We start from the raw sequence: 20,258 nt of genomic DNA on the forward strand, positions 1-20,258 counted from the left end.
GCCTCTTTCCTGTAATTTGATACCACGTCCTTCCACTCATTCAGATGAGCTCTTTCATTGCGTGTAACTTCCATAATATCCGAGAACATCTCATCTCGCGTCTTCTTTTTCCTCCGCCTTATCTGTGCTAGCCTTTGGGATGGAGGAGGGATGGTTGAAAAATTTGCAGCTGCATGAGGGAGATAAATATTTAGAAAGATACATTTTACAGAACAATGGTTATACTCTTTCACAGTGAACAGCACTATTCACCTAGCACATGTGATTTCCCTACAAGGTCGCATTTTTCATCTTAATAGTGAGTGCTTGCAGCTCTGGAGTTACAGATCTCACAGACACAGGTCCAGGCATCAGAATTCAGCTTGCATGCGGCCATGGTAAGCCACTGTCTTTCGGCTTCTGTAGTGATTTACCCCTCCCCCCCAACGCATGGCTAATACCACACTAGCTCCCTGCTAATCAACAACCTTCCCACCCCCCCACCCACTGCGTGTCTGGTAGCTTGGGGAAGATCGCCGGTGACCAAACACAGAAAAGATCATCGGCATTTCACTCCTCCCCTCCCCCCGCTTTGCTACGTGCAGGAAAGTTTTTTTTTTAAGCTGCTGCAGTCCACGAACCCAGTAGAAAAATGGCCACCCCCCTCACTTAAATTCCTGATTTTTAACCAGGTTATCCTGAACGATATCACTTTGCTGAGGATAACAGAACAAGATAAAGAGCGGATGCTTCTTGAATGCCAGCAGTCACCGGGACCATACGCTGCTATGCTTTGCCACGCAATGATACCTGATTACTTGCTACATGCATGGCGTGGTAAAGTGTCCTACCATGGTGGGCGGAACAAGGCTGCCTTGCCCAGAAACCTTCCGCAAAGGCTTCTGGAGTACCTACAGGAGCGCTTCATCGAGATGTCCCTGGAGGATTTCCTCTCAATCCCCGGACATGTTAACAAACTTTTCTAAGTAACTATACTGTCTGCGAATGCATCCCAAGTCCTCAGGGCAAATCAATCATTAAAAAAGGCTTGCTTAAAAAACAATGTTTGCTATTTGCAAAGGTACACTCACCAGAGCTCCCTTCCAAGGCGTCATTGTCTGGGATAGTGGCTTGTGAGGGCTGGGAGGACGGTAATTCCGTCAGGGTGAGAAAAAGCTCCTGGCTGCTGGGGCTCACGGAGTGCTGTGTGCTCTCTGCTAGGTCTTCCTCCTCTTCTTCATCTTCATCTTCCCCGTCTGCATAATCCTCAGCCATGGCAGAGATTACAACCCCCACCTCGGAATCCACGATCAGGGGTGGGGTACTTGTGGCGCAGCCCCCTAAAATTGCATGCAGCTCAGCATAGAAGCGGCATGTTTTTCGACCTGCCCCGGACCTTCCGTTTGCTTCTTTGGTTTTCTGGTAGGCTTGTCTGAGCTCCTTAACTTTCACTCTGCACTGCACTGAGTCCCTGCTGTGGCCTTTATCCGTCATAGCCTTAGAAATTCTTTCAAATACTTTTTCATTTCGTCTTTTGGAACGCAGTTCTGTTAGCACTGAATCCTCTCCCCAGATAGCGATCAGATCCAGTACCTCCCGTGCAGTCCATGCTGGGGCTCTTTTACGATTCTCAGGAGACTGCATTGTTAACTGTGCTGATGAGCTGTGCGTGGTCACCTGTGCTGATGAGATCTCCACGCTGGGGAAGCAGGAAATGAATTTCAAAACTTCGCAGGGCTTTTCCTGTCTACCTGGCCAGTGCATCCGAGTTCAGAATGCTGTCCAGAGCGGTCACTGGTGCACTGTGGGATACCGCCCAGAGGCCAATACCGTCGATCAGCGGCCACACTAACCCTAATCTGATATGGTAATACCGATACTAGCGTTACTCCTCTCGTTAGGGAGGAGTACAGAAACCGGTTTAAAGAGCCATTAAAATCGATATAAGGTGCCTCCTAGTGTGGACGGTTGTGGCGTTAAATCGGTTTTACGCTCCAAAAACCGATTTAAACGCCTAGTGTAGACCAGGCTTTTGTCTAGCTTCCCGGGCAAAGGTGTTGACCTCCCCTCCCCCTGCCTAGCTCAGGTTACAGGCTCAGGTCCTGTCCCTCACCTAAAGTCCTCCCCGGCTCCCCCATCCCCCACACAGACAGTCCCTGCTCCATCACAGTGACTATTTACAAAAGGGAAGATGAGGAAAAAGCTAACTTACCAATTTCTGCCCGCAATCTCCCCAAGGAAAGAAGAAAAAGCAAACCAGACACAAATAGCTATAATGCCCTGCTCCTGTCCAGGTGCCTACAGATACAGTTTTCATTATAAGCACAAAAGTATTCACACGTATTATTGTATATGTTCCCAGTATTGTATATGTTTCCCCTAAGGTTACATGTCAGAAATGTGTTAGATATGCCCAAGTTTGCAAATCTTTATGCACAGGAAGAGCATTATTCACATGTGTAATCCTGTGTGGGGTCGGGCTCTTAAAATTATTTTAAAAGCATTACTATTTTGATGGGTGGAATATGTTTTTCTCTACTCACTTGTTACTGAATTTTTTTCCATTTTTTTGTGCATTCCAAACTCCTATTAACTACTCTGGGAGTTATACATGTGGAAAGAATGAAAAACTAGACCTTAAAATCACTCATACTTTACTAACAATTTGAAGATATGGCTTGTTTTTCTATTTTTCTTGTTAACAGAATAAGAGCTGTTAGCAGCTGTGTAACTCAGTGAATTGTTGATTTTTCTGTTCAGGGGCCAAATTGACCATTGCCCGCCCCCCGCCCCCCAATGTTTGGTGTTTCAGTTTGTTTTTTCCTTCACAAAATGAGGAATGAAAAAAACAAAACTGTTTGGTTGAACAAACTGTTTTGAATATCAATTTGAATAGCTATTTTGAAACAAAATATCAATTCAGATTGACACTTTTGAAATGAAACATTGATTTGAATTCACATTTTTTAAACAAACCATTTTACCATTTCTGAATTCTTAAGTGTTTTCCATTGAAATTATTCAGTAAATTCAGCCCAAATTTGCAAATAGTTTCAGTGCCCTGAAAAACATATTTCAGTGAATTTACAATCCCCCCCTCAAAAAAAAAGAAAAGAAAAGAAAGAACCCCACCCCAGCCCAGCTGTACACCTTATACCGAAGATTACAACTTGGGCAACACATTCTAGCATTTTTATAACAATAATTAATAATGATGTGGCTGAGGCAGAAGACTGGATTTTCTGCTACTTTGTGGGCCCCTTTGATGTCTAGACTAAAATGCAGTTGGATCTCCCAAGCCGAAGGCTTCCCTGGTGTGATGGAGTCCCTAGCAGGCCCGGACCTGGTGTACTCAACTTATCAACATTGTGCTAGGTGCTGTGATCTGAGCTTGGATTTTCCAGGTTTTAAGGGACCCAAGTTTCATTGACATTCAGTGGCACGTGAGCACCTAACTGCCTTGGGTGCTTTTGAAAATCCCAGACTTTAAATTTATTCGCAGATCCTGGGGTGTCCTGCCATATCCCTACAGGTGAATTAAGCCTACAGTACTCACTAGGGCTTTGTCTACACTACGCAGCTTTTAGCGACATGACTGTCGGCAAAGCCCTGTCGCTAAAAGTTGGGCAGCGTAGCTGCTGTTTGGTAGCTCTTTGGCTGACAAAATATTTCCACTCCCAATGAGTAGCGTTCGCTCTCTCCTGCCAACAACGTGCTGTTCACACTGGCACTTGTTGTGGCAAAACGTTTGTCTTTCGGGGGGAAAGAGGGTTAACACCTCTGAATGACAACAGTTTTGTTGTTCAGTCGCCAGAGTAGACACAGTCTAGCATGCAACTCCACACAAACCATTGCATCAGAGGAGGTCATAATTTACTAATTTCTCCTTGGAGTTCACCTTGAAAACAAAGGGAAAGAACTAGATAAGTAAATGAAAGCCTATCAAGAGCTTTGTTTCATTGCATATGGCTCTCAAGGTCAGCATTCATTATAAGCCCTCTAATTAATTACTTTGACCCCAATCCCTAACAGGCAGTTTACTGTAACCCCGCTGAGCGCCACGACTTCAACGGGACAACACCTTGAGAAGAAAGCTCAGTGTGTGCCTAAGTCTCTGTAGCCTGGGCACCGGAATTACTGTTGATTTCCAGGGGACAATGCACAGCAGTGCAGATCGGTGTCTGCAGGGTCAGGGCCTCTGGTCACTGTTCTACAAAGAAAATATAAGAGCAGATCTACACCACAGGCGCCTGTTGGCATAGCTATGTCAGCCAGAAGTGGGGGAGACGGAGGCGCCAACTTCCCAAATTCCCTGGGTTGCTTGACCCCTGCTCTGCCCCAGGCTCTCCCCCTCACCCCAAATCCACACTCCTGCCCTGCCTTGTCCCACCCCATCTCTTCCCACCCCATCCTGCCCCCTCCCCCTGCCTCTTCCTGTCCCTGCTCCACTCCCCTCAGTTTTTCAAGGAAGCCTGTGGAAGGCCACATTTTAACCACACACAGCAGTGATTTATAAAAGCTAGAGAGAGAAAATACTGTATAGTGGATAACATTTTTTTAAAGTCCTACATGATGTAGCAGTCAGCACAAGTGCCGACCCTTGTGTGGACACTTATTTCAGTTTAAACCTATAACCTAAACCAAAATTTGCCTGGTCTAAACATGAGTGTGTCCACACAGCCTTTAACTAAACCAGTTTAAAGTCACACCTTCAGCGAATTGTAACCCAACACCAGCCAAAACTGATCACCTTGGCAAAGCAGGTCTGCCTACTGAAAACCTAGGCAGAGTAGGTTTGTCCGTGCAAATGTGCTCTGCTCCTGAAGTCTTTTCCCCCAGTGCATCACTGCTGTCAGGGGAGAGTTCATTCAGACACTGCTTACATCCTCATTTACAAATTCCAGTATACTGTGTCTGCAGATCTCCTACTGTTATTCATTACACTCACATCAGCTAATCTCTAATGCCTTCTGATCAATAATTAATGGATTCTCCCCGTCGCTTCAGTGGGTGAGCGTTCAGCTAGCGCTGACTTGAGTTCTGGGTTTTTGTTTTTATGGCTTTGCACATGGGAAGCAAGTCTAAATCCTGGATTGGCAAATGTGGTTGCATAACTTGCAAGTTTAATGAGTGATCAGCAATGCTTCAGCAAGCTCCATTTCTACATGGGGGATTTTCCAAGGTGTTAATGCACTCAAATATGATTTTTGCTTGGTAAATATTACAGTCTGCAAATTGCTGTGTGCAATATCATCGTAGTCATCTCTGTCCCAGGATATCATGTTATCAATGACCTGTCCTCTTCATTATTTACCACTCCCCCAATTTTTGTGCCACCTGCAAACTTTATCAGTGATGATTTTATATTTCCTTGCAGGTCATTGATAAAAACATTAAATAGCATAGAACCAAGAACTGATCCCCACGGAATGCCAGTAGAAATACACCCCCTTTGCTGATGATTACTCATTTACAATTACATTTTTAGACTTATTGTTTAGCCAGTTTTTAAATCCATGTAATATATGCCATATTGATTGGGTGTCATTCTACTACAGTTTCTTAATAAAAAATGTCACAGTTTCCAGTTAAAGTCTCAATATATTACATACATTACTTTTATCAACCAAACTTGTAAATTTCCAAAAAAATATGTACAAGTATAAATCTCTCTGGAAAGCTCATAGGCTTCGTTATAAATACTGTACTTTATTTTTCTAGTCATAAAATAAGGGGATTATAAATACAGCAGCTTTTTAAGAGCTGCTCACTATCACCTCCATAAATACTGTGTTCAAATACATGCCATATTTCAAAATGTTGCCCTATATAAATACTTCTCTAGAAGTTCTTAAACATCCTTTCGGTCAGCACTTGCACAAAGTCCAGCTTGCATAAGGATAAATGAGTCATGGCAAGCTTGTGACTATGTCATTAGTTTGGTACTTTGCAGCTGTCACCACCTGAATACTGTGGGAGCAAAAGGATTCTAAGGGGGCATTAATATAGCAGGAGCACATATCTACAGTGCACAGAGCATCTAGAATATGACAGTATATCATAACTTGCTGTGATTCCCCAGGTGCAACTCAGTGGGCCCAATCGTGCCAGATATTGCCTAGTTTCTGTGACCTAGATCAGCACCTTGCAATCTGCCCTGAATGAAGCACACAGTGTGTAGCTACACTGTCCTGGGTGCTGACAGAACAGGGATTGAATTAGGATTCGACCACCAGAACCACAGGTTGAAAAAACACTGTTCTACCATAATGACGACCTTTCACGGACCCCTTAGCATAGTCTGCAGACGGCCAGGGGGCTGTGGACCACAGCTTGAAAACCACTGGACTAGCATATTGGAATGGAAGCAAAAGACTTTGATCATTGCAATTGCTACAACTACGCTACTTTTGAAAACAAAAAAAATACATACATTTATAAAACATCAATGCTTTTGAACCAGATTTCTACGTATTTATGGCTAATGGCAAAGTTCTGCCATAATCAAACCCAAACTCCCACTGGGCATCATCAAAATCAGCAGCATTTTTAATGCATTTTGCTCACCACACATTTTATATTCATATATAATCCACGGAAAATATTGAGACTGTATTTTGCATGAATAGAAGACCTTTTATCCAAGTGCCTCACTGCTCTCTCCAAATGCTTATTTTCACAATACTCTTGTGAAGTTTTATCATCCCAATCATACAGGCACAGAAAGAATTGGGTTTGTTTAGTTTGGAAAAGAGAAGCCTGAGAGGGGACATGATAGCAGTTTTCAGGTATCTAATAGGGTGTCATAAGGAGGTGGGAGAAAACTTGTTCACCTTAGCCTCTAAGGATAGAGCAAGAAGCAATGGGCTTAAACTTCAGCAAGGGAGGTTTAGGTTGGACATTAGGAAAAAGTTCCTAACTGTCAGGGTGGTTAAACATTGGAATAAATTGCCTAGGGAGGTTGTGGAATCTTCATCTCTGGAGATATTTAAGAGTGGGGTAGAAAAATGTCTATCAGGGATGGTCTAGACAGTATTTGGTCCTGCCATGAGGGCAGGGGACTGGACTCGATGACCTCTCGAAGTCCCTTCCAATCCTAGAGTTTATGATTCTATGAATCTATAAAGCCAAAATCATGATTCACCTCATGTTATTTAACTTATTTTAAACCATAAAGCTTTTCCTACTGCAGACATGGCTTCTGCGGGAGGTGCCCGCTCTCAGCAATCTAAACTAAGGTGAGGATCAGGAACTGTAACTAGGAGGAAGAGCAGACGGGGATATCCAGAGATGAGACACAGAGAAACGCTTTCCCGCAGTTACATTGACAGGAACGGAGGCCCAGATATTCCAGGTTATTTAGGTGGCTAACTCACATTAATATCAAGGAGAGTTAGCTGCCTAAATATCTTTGAGAATCTGGTCCAGACTCTCTATATGCAGGTGTGATGGGGATACTGTGTGAGCGGATCTCATCCCTCCTGCAGAAGGCAAGTCAGATGTTTCTGTAGCACATGATCTGTGGCTCCATGGAGGGGGCCAGGGAAGGAGCATGAGGGCTGAGGGTGGCATGAAGGGGAAAGCTCTGGAGAAGATATGCATCATGCCCTCACCAACTGGACAAGAAATTCCGAAGAAATATTTTGTGGCTGAGCCCTGGGGAATTTCCCTTAAACAGGGTACCAGGATCAGTCATCAAGTGAGGAGTCCCTGACCACATGGGTTCACTAAAGTAGCACTGACGGAGAGCTGGGGCAGAGCTGGAGGGCCCCAGGAATCTCTGTGGAAGCACAAGGCTTTTATGTTCATGTCTCTTTGCAATCAGGAATTCCCCTCAGATCTGTAGGGCTGGAGGGTCAAATCCCTGCTTCTTCTAGCAGTGGGTAAATAGCATCTTGTGTGAGAGATGACTTTAGAGGAACTCTGTGAATGGAAAGCAGGGGCGGCTCTAGGAATTTGGCCGCCCCAAGCAGGGCGGCATGCCGCAGGGGGCGCTATGCCGGTCGCCAGTCCCGCGGCTCTGGGGGACCTCTTGCAGATGTGCCTGTGGAGGGTGCGCTGGTCCCAGGGCTTCCGTTGACTGCGGAAAGTCTGCCGGAGCCACCTGCCGCCCTGGGGTCTGGAGCCGGCCCTGATGGAAAGACTGACAGTTTGCCTCCACGCAGCTCCCCTCATGCTAGTCTTTCTTCTACAGTTCTGGTGCATGCTGGGAGCAAGAGAACATGTGACAGAAACACTTTGAATGGTGGAGATCCATACCAGCATAGTGTAGGAGGCTACTACAATTTAAAGCAGCCCCAAGGCTCCCCTAAATTATGCTGGAGGCCACACCAGTCTCCACTATGCCCAGGATCTGTCTCACTTGAGGATTTAGCCCATGATGTTCACATGTGTGGTCAAATAGGCAAAATAAGTTTACCCATTATCATCCTCTTTATAGCAAGTACTCACTGTTAATCATCTTGTGTTACCTTTGTTATTTTGTTGTGTATGCCACTCATACCTACAGGGGAAGGCGGGGGAATTATTGAGTGAGAACAGTAAATGATGTCCCAAAGTCCGGCCATTAACATCCATTGTTGTACAGAAAATTGTAAAATTATTTCAAAACAGTGTGAAACTGCTAAGCCATTTAAAGATGACTTGCTATGCTAGAAAAAGAAAAAGGAGGAGGATCCTGGGGGAAAATAAATCCATACTCTTATGTAGATTGTCATCTCTTTTTCAGGTAGGAAATGTTCTCATCTGTTTGTACAAGTGCCTCATACAGTGGAGTCCTGATCCTTAATTGGTGGCCTCTACGTGCTACTGGAATACAAAAATAAATAATAATAATAATAATAATAATAATAATAATAATACAGAGCTTTGCAATAATATTCTAAAGTTCATGCAGAAGATTGTAACAAACATCCCACTGGGATCCCATAATTCCACACAATCCAAATTCTAAATCCAATCCCAGTCAGATTCAAAAAGTCCCCTGAGTAGGAAATGTCTGTGTGATGGATTTCTGAATTCTTTTATGATACTTAGGAGCTTTGATACTATAATAACGAGGGCCTTCTATCTGTCAAGGAGGCACAGGCCGGCAGTGAGAGTGGCTCAGAATGCCTCCCAGAGCTCCACAGGGTGCAGGAGGTAGGCACCTATGGCTACCCCTTCATGGAGCACAACACACTCCCCACTACATGCCAGTCACATGAGCCAGAACACGGGAAGGGACACGGCTCTACCTCCGCACAACCTCCTCTGGGGCCGTGTGCAACTTCAGGGGTGTATGGAGAGAGCTGTCCCAGTGCTCTCCCCAGAACAGGTACTGCTCTTCTGCCAGAGGTGAACCAGGGTGCACAGGCTCCCAGTATACACCCCCAACCCTTATGCACCTATGTAAGAGCCTTTCTGAATCTAGCTCTGATTGTTCAGTGGAAATTTCGGGGTCATTATGATCCTTATCATGCTATAATTGACGTGAACATAAAAGCTTCTGACTGCCACTGAAGTCAGATCAGGCCAAATGCTGTGTCGACCAACACTCCACTGAAATTTCATTAACTTGGGATGGCATAAACCAGCATTGACATTTAGCTCATGATAATTTACAAGCCAAAACACACTACTTGCTGCACCAGGAGTTACATTTTCTTGCTCATTTGTTGGTGCTTCCATTTGTTCATTGACTGATGCACCGAGGAGATGGCTCTAAAATCTGATACTATTAAAAACATACACCGTGCGTAAGGATATGAATATAAATATTTTAGAGGGAGAAAAAAGATCAAGCTTAAAGCAATTTGCCGGTCAGAAGTAGGCATCAACACACATTTCCACTTGAGAGAAACATTCACAGTACACAGTCAACGCGCATCCTTTATTCCCAAACACAGTCCTTCAGGATATTATATGTCCCTACAGCTTTGTTTAACGTACAAGAACCAACAAATGTCACCCAGTTTCTTAATGTGATACTGACCCAGATCAGATTAGTTTTTATCAACATCTCTGCCACCCTTGTCAAATCCTCAGTTGTTGTTTCAAGTAAATTCTGTTGCTGACAGCCTCTTTGTAATAACAAAGCTTTGATAGCCTTTAAAGGTTAAATGAACAGTTTTAAAACAAAGACAATTGCTTCAGATTCCAAATCTGATTCCAAATCAGTAACAGAATGTATCTGCAGACTTACCTGTGGAGAATACTCATAGTTTAAAACAAAACATTTGAAAAGCAATTCCTTCTTCTCTAACCTGCCAGCCCCTACATTCAGGATTCTGGGCCAAATTCAGACCTGTAGCAAGCGCTGGCCCTTGTTGTAACTTTGCACTTCAGCAGCTAACAGCACAGACATCTAAATCAATGGTGCGAATTCAGGGTAAATAATCTGGTTCACATAAAACAAGCAGGCTAAAGTCTTGCCCATCCTTCATACTAGATGGGATTTTTCTGAGGTTCTAAACAGATGGAGGTGACTCTAGTGTGAAGTTAACCACCCAAAGACACTCAGTAGACACTGAAAGAAACAATGTGCTCTTGAGAGTTTAAGAGGCAAAGTGGGACAGTGCCTGGGCAAACTGGTGTGTTTAGGATCCAGCTACCTTATTGTACTTTACTTATTATACATATAAGAGGAGTAGTGGATAATCTGACCCAGAAAAATAAAGCCAGCCCCTGTTATGGAGAAACTGCAGTGAACTTAGGAGAGAGACCCCACAACAGAGCAAATCATTGTTCAGGGACTCCACATCTCATTCAACCACAGAGTACCTAATCCTCTAGTACATCCTCCTGTGTTAAACTCCCATGGTTTACAGCAGGTGCATGATGCACAGATTAAGAAACAGAGCTGGTTGAAATTTTTCAGCTGAAATTTTCTACCATTGTAAAATGGGGTTTTGTGAAAAATTGAACTTTTCAGGAGGAAAAGGTTTTCAGTTACTTTTCCCCCCTTTTTCTTTGGTAAATTTAAAAAAAGAAACAAAAATTGTTTAGTTTTGAACTGAAATTTCAGATTCGGACAACCAAAAACTTTTCAAATTTTTGTTCCCTTCCCTTTTTTGCCATTAAATTCAATGATTATTAATGATGCCATTAAATGCAATGATTACTTATTAGCCAAGATGGTCAGGGATGCAACCCAGTCCTCTGGGTGTCCCTAAATCTCTGACTGCCGGAAGCTGGGACTGGATGACAGGGGTGTATCACTTAATAATTGCCCTGTTCCGTTTAGTCCCACTGAAGCATCTGGCATTGGCCACTGTCAGAAGACAGGATACTGGGCTAGATGGACCATTGGTCTGACCCAGTATAGACATCCTTAAATTCTTAATATTCATTATGTTTAAAGTTTGGGAATGAGGTCATGATGCGTATCTTTCTTTTCATCATTTTTCTTTTTACCACTGTGCAACTTTTTGAATGGATAGAGTTGAAGAGACAGTTTCATTTTTCAAAGTGCCAACATTTTTCAGATTGTGAAAATTGAAACCAGCATTTCACTTTGAAACTAAATGAAATTAACATTTTGAGTTGACTCGGACCAAAGGAAATGTCATTGGGTTTTACAAAAAAAAAATGAAAAATTTCAGATGAAATTTTTCTTGTTCAGAATTTTTGATGGGGAAATAAGGTTTTGATTTCTATGTTTCTATTTTATCAGCGCTATACATAGGAAGCCTTGTGCATGATTACATCTATCCCTTAGTCCCTCATTAGCTGTCTTCAGAGCATGGCACTCATCACTGTTAGCAATTTTGCAAGGAAATCCAGAACCGAAGAATTTTCATTTATCGAGAGTAATAATTGGGATCAAATCATTAGCTGGCATAAACCAGTGTAGCTTCAATGGACCTACACTGAATTTACACCAGCTGAATACCTGGCCCAACATCTGCAGTGATAGTCCTACAAGAAAAACTTTTATACAGGCTAAGTTCTGCTATAAAGTTAATTATCCAAGAATCCCTATCTGAATATGAGGAGGAAAAAAAGTGGATTGTAACAGAAGGTAATAGATTAAATGAAAACCTCTCCCAGACAATTAAAGCCAAACCTGCTTTATTCTGCACCAAAGCTTTAAGTAGGAAGGTGTGCAGCGTTGTAAGCTAGGCACTGCTCTAACTCTCCCATTTGCACCATGCTGGGTCAGCTAATGTCATAGCTTGGAATCCTGCCCGCCTGATTCGTTAGCCACCACTATTATCATGCCAAATGGGAAGCTGTTAAGTATTCACTTATTAACAGCCAATAACATTTGTTCTTGTTGTTGTTTTCACACAAATAAACATACTGGCAGCTGGGTTTACTCTCAGCTTTGCTGATTCACTGGCCAAGGAAAGTCATTGTCTGGTCAATGTCTGTTTATAGTTCAGTCTCTCCACAGCCATTTTAAATTTCATCTCTTGAACCACCATCAGAATCCAAGAGATCATTTAAATGCCATTTGTGATCTGGATTTAGAAAGCCATGCCCACCGTATGTTTCCATTTGTTATTCTTTAAAAGCTAAATCAATGAATAGCCAACTGTAATCAAGCAGAACATTTTTTGATATGGGATTTTTAAATGAACTAAAAGCTTACTCTCAAATTAAGAATTGTACTTTAAACAAGCATTATCAACATCTAAAGCCCTGATCCTGCAAACACAATTATGCACAAATTTAACTTTATTCCTGGAAGTAGGTCCATTGTCTTCAACGGAGTTGCTCCCATGTTTAAATCAAGCATGTGTGCTCGTGTTTTCAGGATTGGGGACAATCAACACAGACTGTGGTACAGCCCATGGGTCAGATTCACCAGTCCAGGTGAGCTGAGGTTGGCACACATCTGGACTGAGTGAGTAAAGGTAGTATTAATTTACATTGTGGTTAAAAATAAAAATAAATTAATGGAGATATCCTATCTCCTAGAACTGGAAAGGACCTTGAAAGGTCATTGAGTCCAGCCCCCTGCCTTCACTAGGAGGACCAAGTACTGATTTTTGCCCCAGATCCCTAAGGGGCCCCCTCAAGGATTGAGCTCACAACCCTGGGTTTAGCAGGCCAATGTTCCAACCACAGAGCTATCCCTCCCACCTTTGAATCTCAAATCAGAAAGCCCCTGGTTTCCAGCACAAGCTAGAGCAGCTTCAGAACTAAGTATCAGAGGGGTAGCCATGTTAGTCTGGATCTGTAAAAATCCACAAAGAATCCTGTGGCACCTTATAAACTAACAGACATATTGGAGCATAAGCTTTCGTGGATAAATACTGTGACAAAGTTCCTCCTCTACCTTGGTGGGTCCTGCACTTATTGGCAGATTTGCTTATCTCATAGATTCACCCTGTGGGTCAGGAAACAGCCCAGAGACCTTCCTCTCTGGTAGAAGCCACAGTCCAGGTCAATTCCTCCTGGGTTTGATCAGGAGTTGAGAGGCTTGAGGGGAACCCAGGGCCGCCCTCTGTAGTAAGAGGAGGCCCTAAGATATAAACCTTGGTATCAGAGGCCTGGTATGAGGCCTGAGGCCTAAACTAAAGTAATGATCAAGACTTTGCTAACATAAAGCAAAGTTAAGCTGTGAGGCAGAGGCAGGCCCTGCTCACAGAAGCTGGCAAGGAAAGGGCTGATGCTGCAAGAAGATACATACCTAAAAGGTACTGAACACTAGATATCAGAACATTCACATACTTGCACATTCCACACAGATAACAAAGAACAGGCTGGCCAATCCCAATGACAGGGGCAAAAGGGTAAAATGATGGATAGAGTTGTTTTGATCGAACCAACATGTACAAGGTAGAAGGCGGCACCTTGCTACATAGAGGGGTTGCACCTCAATACGTCAGGTGTGATGTGTAACTTGTTTGTATCTGTGTATAAGAATGCATCCTTGGGGCGGTGTCTTTGTCCGGCCGAAGGAGGAGTGGAAAGTCCCGCCACTGAGCCGGGTCCATTGCCAAGAGGCACTTTCTCGTAGTATGCCCTGAATTAGGCTAAGAAACCTACAGGGAACTGCCATTGTGTCCGAGGTCGCAATAAAGCTAGCCGACGTGGCTTTGCATCTTACTGGACTCTGTGGTTATTGGGGGTTCTCGTCGGGTCTGCTGTGTCAGCTATCTGCGCAGAGCTGGGGCAGCACACAGAGGGAACTCACGCACGCAGCCGAGTGATATCAACAAGGAGAGAGCAGAGCACCATACCGGTACCACTCTGACAACACTGGTGACCCCGACCGCTGATCTGGTGAGTAAGCGAACCTGCCGTGGTAAGAATCGCAATCCAACATGGCAGCAAACCTCGTGCTAGGGAACCCCCTGACCCCCTCCCTTTTGAGCCCCACGGAGTTTGATAACTCCTGGACCCGCTGGATTGCCAGTAAAGGGGGTCCTTATGAATTTAAAAAAGAGAGTGGGGAAACATGGACTGGCATATGTAGAGCGATGGTACAGACCGAGGCTCTAAGAAATAGTAATAAAAGTAAAAAAGCAAGAATTTTGCAACTCCTGTCTATGGCAGTGAAATGGCTTAAACAGCATGGTGGCATGCTGGCCAAGCAAGTAACAGTAACAAAGAAAGAGTTAAACGAATCAAAAGAAGCTACACAGCCCTGGAATGATCCCACCCCCCTTGCAGGGTGGCAAGCAGCCCAGAGACAACCAGTACAGGAACAGAGTGAAACACTGGAAACAGCTGTAAGGAACTTACAAAAAATACATGTGCCGTCCCCTGTTATAAATATTGGTGGTAAACAGCAGGCTTCAGGTAGCTACACTGTGCCTGAAGAATGGGGACAGAAGTGGAAAAAGGTGGCCCTAGTAAAATTAAAAGATGAAATGGGGTCCACTGCATTGCAACCATCACCTTATGATAAAAGTCAGGTTCCAGTTAAACTTAAACCGGAACCTAGACTGGTGCCTGTCAGAACGGGACAAGTAAGTGTATAGAAGTAGCAAACAATACTCTCACTAAATTGGTAAATCAAATGAAGGAAAAAATGGAACAGTTCACAGAGCACTTTAGCACACAGGAGCTGCGACTCGATCGCAGGGAAGTAAATAAAAAAGAATTTCAAAGTAAAAAACTGAAATTAAGTGGGTTAACACCTACAATTGATGCATTAATACATGGAGCTGCCCAAAAACAGTTAACTGCAGCAAAAAAGGGCACTCCCACTATCCATTTGGCATGCACACAAAAGCAACAGACACTGGGGGAACAAATTCAGGTTTTACAAGAGCAGGTAACTACCCCCAACCTCCTCTCACAGCCAGGATAAAAACCAGGGGCACAATTCCCAACTGTGCAGGTTCCCAATTGCTTTGACCCATGGAACCACACTCCGCGCTCATATCTGAAAGTATAACCTTCTTTCTCAAATATTTGTACATATCAATTAAGTTTTGTCTTTTATATGTTTCATCAGTTTGCTAAACTTGCTGCTGCTGCCTGTACTTTCAAATACCTTGATAGAGTTAATCTCTCTTGGCTCAGGTCTCGCTACCTTCCTAGGAAGAGCTAGGTTGCTCTTCACCCACCTCCTTCCCCCCCTTCCCCCCCTCCGCCTCTCCTCACTTTGGCTCTCTTATTGTTTTAAAAGTTAAAAGTTATAGTTTTTACAGAAACCTCCAAAAAATAAAGCAATTGAAAACAGAACAAAACAAGAAACAAAAAATCAACAAGATAAAAACTTTAAATCCAGTAAATTAATTATTTTAACCCTTCAGGAATGCAACATCTGGAATTATTCCTAACTTTCTTGAAGATATGGTTGCCAAGCAACAGAAAAGCACTCTCTGCTTATAATTCTAAGTACTAACTAATATTGGAAACATGGGCTTTTCTTATTTCCATATAGCAAAGTTTTAAAATAATGTTAAATATAAAGTAATGCAAAATTCCTGGTTACCAAATTAATACAATACATTTGGCAAATATTAATATATTTTTTATCAAATTTATGCTACAAGTTTTAAATAAGGTAATAACTTGTTTATTCAAATGTTTAACCCTTTTTACTTTTTACTTTTGGTTGTGTTATTTTGTATAGTTATGAATAGAATTTTGGCGCCATTTGTTTTTAATTGTAAGTTTGTCCTGTATGTCATGTGTGTGTCTTATGTCTATGTTGTGTGTGTCACGTGACTATTTTTTAAAATTATTTTTATTTTGTTGCAACAAAAGTCAATTTTATACCCTTTTAAAAATATATATAAAATGTGGTACCACAGTATTTTAAGATCATGGTTTGGGTATAATCATATTATTAACACCATTTTTTTGTGCAAAGTTCAAAAAGGTTTCAGTTACAAATATATGTACATATATTTCTGCCTCAACAAATAATGCAATTGCAAACAAAAAGAATTCTCTTTTATCAATCACAGTTTTGTTTTTTAAGTTTTTTTTTAATTGTTATTCAAAGAAAAAATGTAAGGGGAAACCTCAACATTAAGGTAAAGATAATACTAACAAAATGTCAATTTCTTGTTTGGGCTTTTTATAAACTTGTTTGCACTTTTAAATATAGTTATAAGAATGTCATAACCAAAATGTTTTAAAATAACAATTTATGCATAAAGCTAACCAAACAATTTTAACAGGTTTTAACATTTTCAACAGGTTTCCACCTTTGGCTCCCAAACATGGCAAAGCATCTTGAAAGTATACCCTCAAATACCCTCAAAGTATTTGCATGTATTTGTATTTAAAATTTATTTTGGTTTAATTTTATAGTTGGTTTAGTTTTATATGCTTTTCTTTTGTTATGTTATGTTAATGGGAAGCAATGGTTGTTAAGGTTTGTGCTTCTAAACAGTTAACAAGAGTGAAATTGGTATCACAAGCAAATTAACTCTAAAAAGCTAGTTAAAATTATATTACTAACTCTTTTGCTGAAACAAAGTGTTCAGCAAGGGAAAGCAATATACCTTCTTATGGAAGATTGTGAACATTTATTGTAGCCATTAAGCATTACATTTAGTATTAAATATTAGTAATGCACCCCAAATGAAAATGAATGTCTATACAACAATTGCAAAAGTACAGCTTGTGTTATAAAAGACTTGGTCCCTATTACATTGTTCTTATTACATTGTAAAGAAACTAAGTTAAAACTGTGTATTAAGTTTGGGTTACTGAAAAGCAAACAAAACAAAAAAAACTTTACTATGTTAACTAACAAAAGTTGTTTAAGTTGCATCCCACAGACCAAAGACACCAGAAAATATCACACCCTGAAGACACCAGTTCATATCTGTATACAGTGAAGAAACCCCCAAGCATCAAGAAAAGAAAAATGAAGTGTTTTATAAATAAGAGACTGGTCAAGTACACCTCTATCTACAATATATGGACAATTAATTTAACAATCAGCTAAAAACCATTAGCTGGACCAGAAAAACTGTCATTTAATTTCAACTTGGTTACTGTGTAAAAACAACTGTATGATTGCTGTACTACTGTATTATTATTGTATTACTGTATTATTGCTGTATTGTATGATTGATGTACAATATGTATAACCTTGCTAAATTTTTTAATCAACACACAGGTAAAAATCAACAAATGAATAGCAGCAAACAACATGAAGACAAGGAAAAAACAAATTGGTAAAGAAACTAAGTTACATAGTAACTACAAATTGGGTAAACAAATTGCCTGTTAGTACCAGTCATAATTTGGGTCAGTAACACTGCATCCTAACTGAGGCACATGTTATTCAAAACAATCTTGTTCAGTGTCTGGGTACCAATATTAAATCCTGACACAGCAATATTTCATAAATTGGTTACTGTCCATTCAGTAGGTTATCTGGAAGACAGCATCCATAAAAAAACAACTGGATCTACATCAAACAATGGAACAGAGAAGCTACCCACTTCTGTTTCCTGCCCAGTAAAGCTGACCAGAGGGTGACAACCAGCCTTAAGGATAACCTATACCATGAATGGACAGTACATGTAGTAACTAATTACTATATATTTATATATAAAGGCCTCAGTGGTAGTGTCACTACTCCAAATTTCAGTTTTACTTCTCATATACATAGCAGTGTGGGACACACTATCACAATCCCTATCCCAGTATTTCAAAACACTCAGCCTACTACTAATAATGAGAGAGATAGTCACTTGAATTGCCCTAATAAGAGTGTGTTTCTTTCTGTGTCACAAAAGTAAAAGGGCCAAAGTACACCAGCAGACTAGAAAAACATGGTTATGCTTGGATATAAGGTGGTCATATGTACACATTTATACTATACATATATGCCCATACACACTACAAATATATATGCCATATCCATATAATTCATATAGATTAATTATTTGGGAGTGCCTCTAAAGCGCAATCATAATATTACATTCCTCAGTCATGGTCCCGGGCCTAACATTCCCAGGCCCAACATAAGGGACTAAAATAATTGAATAATAAAGTCTGTCTAATAGTCGTACGAGGGAATGTGCAGACTAAACAGACAGATGGGGCATGAGTGTATGGATGGTAAAATAAGGTAACCACATAACAGTGTTTAGCCCACTGGGTTATCTTTAGTCCATGCATTATGCTTTTCCAGGATGATGGGTAAACATCCTCCCCATAAAAAGACAAAAAGTGGGGGAATGTAGTAAGAGGAGGCCCTAAGATATAAACCTTGGTATCAGAGGCCTGGTATGAGGCCTGAGGCCTAAACTAAAGTAATGATCAAGACTTTGCTAACATAAAGCAAAGTTAAGCTGTGAGGCAGAGGCAGGCCCTGCTCACAGAAGCTGGCAAGGAAAGGGCTGATGCTGCAAGAAGATACGTACCTAAAAGGTACTGAACACTAGATATCAGAACATTCACATACTTGCACATTCCACACAGATAACAAAGAACAGACTGGCCAATCCCAATGACAGGGGCAAAAGGGTAAAATGATGGATAGAGTTGTTTTGATTGAACCAACATGTACAAGGTAGAAGGCGGCACCTTAATACGTAGAGGGATTGTACCTTGCTACGTAGAGGGGTTGCACCTCAATACGTCAGGTGTGACGTGTAACTTGTTTGTATCTGTGTATAAGAATGCATCCTTGGGGCGGTGTCTTTGTTCGGCCGAAGGAGGAGTGGAAAGTCCCGCCACTGAGCCGGGTCCATTGCCAAGAGGCACTTTCTCGTAGTATGCCCTGAATTAGGCTAAGAAACCTACAGGGAACTGCAATTGTGTCCGAGGTCACAATAAACCTAGCCGACGTGACTTTGCATCTTACTGGACTCTGTGGTTATTGGGGGTTCTCGTTGGGTCTGCTGTGTCAGCTATCTGCAGAGCTGGGGCAGCACACAGAGGGAACTCACGCACGCAGCCGAGTGATATCAACAAGGAGAAAGCAGAGCACCATACCGGTACAACTCTGACAACACCCTCTACTCCGGGTTCCAGCCCAGGGCCCTGTGGATTGCAGCTGTCTATAGTGCCTCCTGGTACAGTTGCACAACAGCTACAACTCCCTGGGCTACTTTCCCCATGGCCTCCTCCCAACACCATCTTTATCCTCACCACAGGACCTTTCTCCTGGTGCCTGATAATGCTTGTACACCTCAGTCCTCAGCAGAATGCCAACTCACTCTCAGCTTCTTGCACATCTCTTGCTCCCAGTTCCTCACACGCACTTCCTCTCCTCTGGCTTCCCCCTGGCCTGACTGGAGTGAGCCCTTCTATAGCACCAGAGGGGCTTTAATTAGAGCCAGGTGCTTAACAGCCTCACCTGACTCTTAGCAGGTTAATTGGAGTCAGGTGTTCTCATTAGCCTGGAGCAGCCCCTGCTCTGGTCACTCAGGGAACAGAAAACTGCTTATCCAGTGGCCAGTATATCTCCATTCTACTACTCTGCTGTTCCCAACTGGCCTGGGTCTATCACAATACCCACTTCGTTAGACGCATGTGTGACGGTGCGGTTCTGGCGAGACCCAACTGAGAGTGCCAAATCAGGACCAATTGCTCAAACAGGGCAGTCACAGCCCTAGGCTGGGGTTTTTCCACCTCTACGGCAAACCAAACCAGCCAGACAAAAAGGACTTTGGTCTCACCCCACTGGCTAACCACAAGTCACACAAGCAATTTCCTTAGACACTCCAGTCTCCCAGTATCACCACCAGTGCACTCGTCCTGGGGATAAATGGTTATGAAAACCAACACCCCAATAAAAGGAAAAGGTTCTCTCGATCCCAAAGGACCAAGCCCCAGACCCAGGTCAATATACACATCAGATCTTACCCACAAATCACGCTGTTGCCAATCCTTTAGAATCTAAAATCTAAAGGTTTATTTAC

At 42.2% G+C, this 20,258-nt stretch overlaps 1 long non-coding RNA gene across 2 annotated transcripts in view; it reads right to left on the reverse strand.

The window, feature by feature from the left end:
- The window catches only part of LOC123367381, a 138,722-nt gene that overhangs the window by 11,428 nt on the left and 107,036 nt on the right, over window positions 1–20,258 (reverse strand). Inside the window, exon 2 of one of the 2 annotated variants that reach the window (XR_006578431.1) lies at window positions 3,829–3,877. This is a non-coding gene — a long non-coding RNA (uncharacterized LOC123367381). Of the gene's footprint in view, window positions 1–3,828; window positions 3,878–8,678; window positions 8,787–20,258 lie in introns of those variants that run through there. The other variant, XR_006578429.1, reaches the window with a different exon arrangement.

Source organism: Mauremys mutica, chromosome 3, assembly GCF_020497125.1.
Source record: "Mauremys mutica isolate MM-2020 ecotype Southern chromosome 3, ASM2049712v1, whole genome shotgun sequence".
Lineage (NCBI taxonomy): Eukaryota > Metazoa > Chordata > Testudines > Geoemydidae > Mauremys > Mauremys mutica.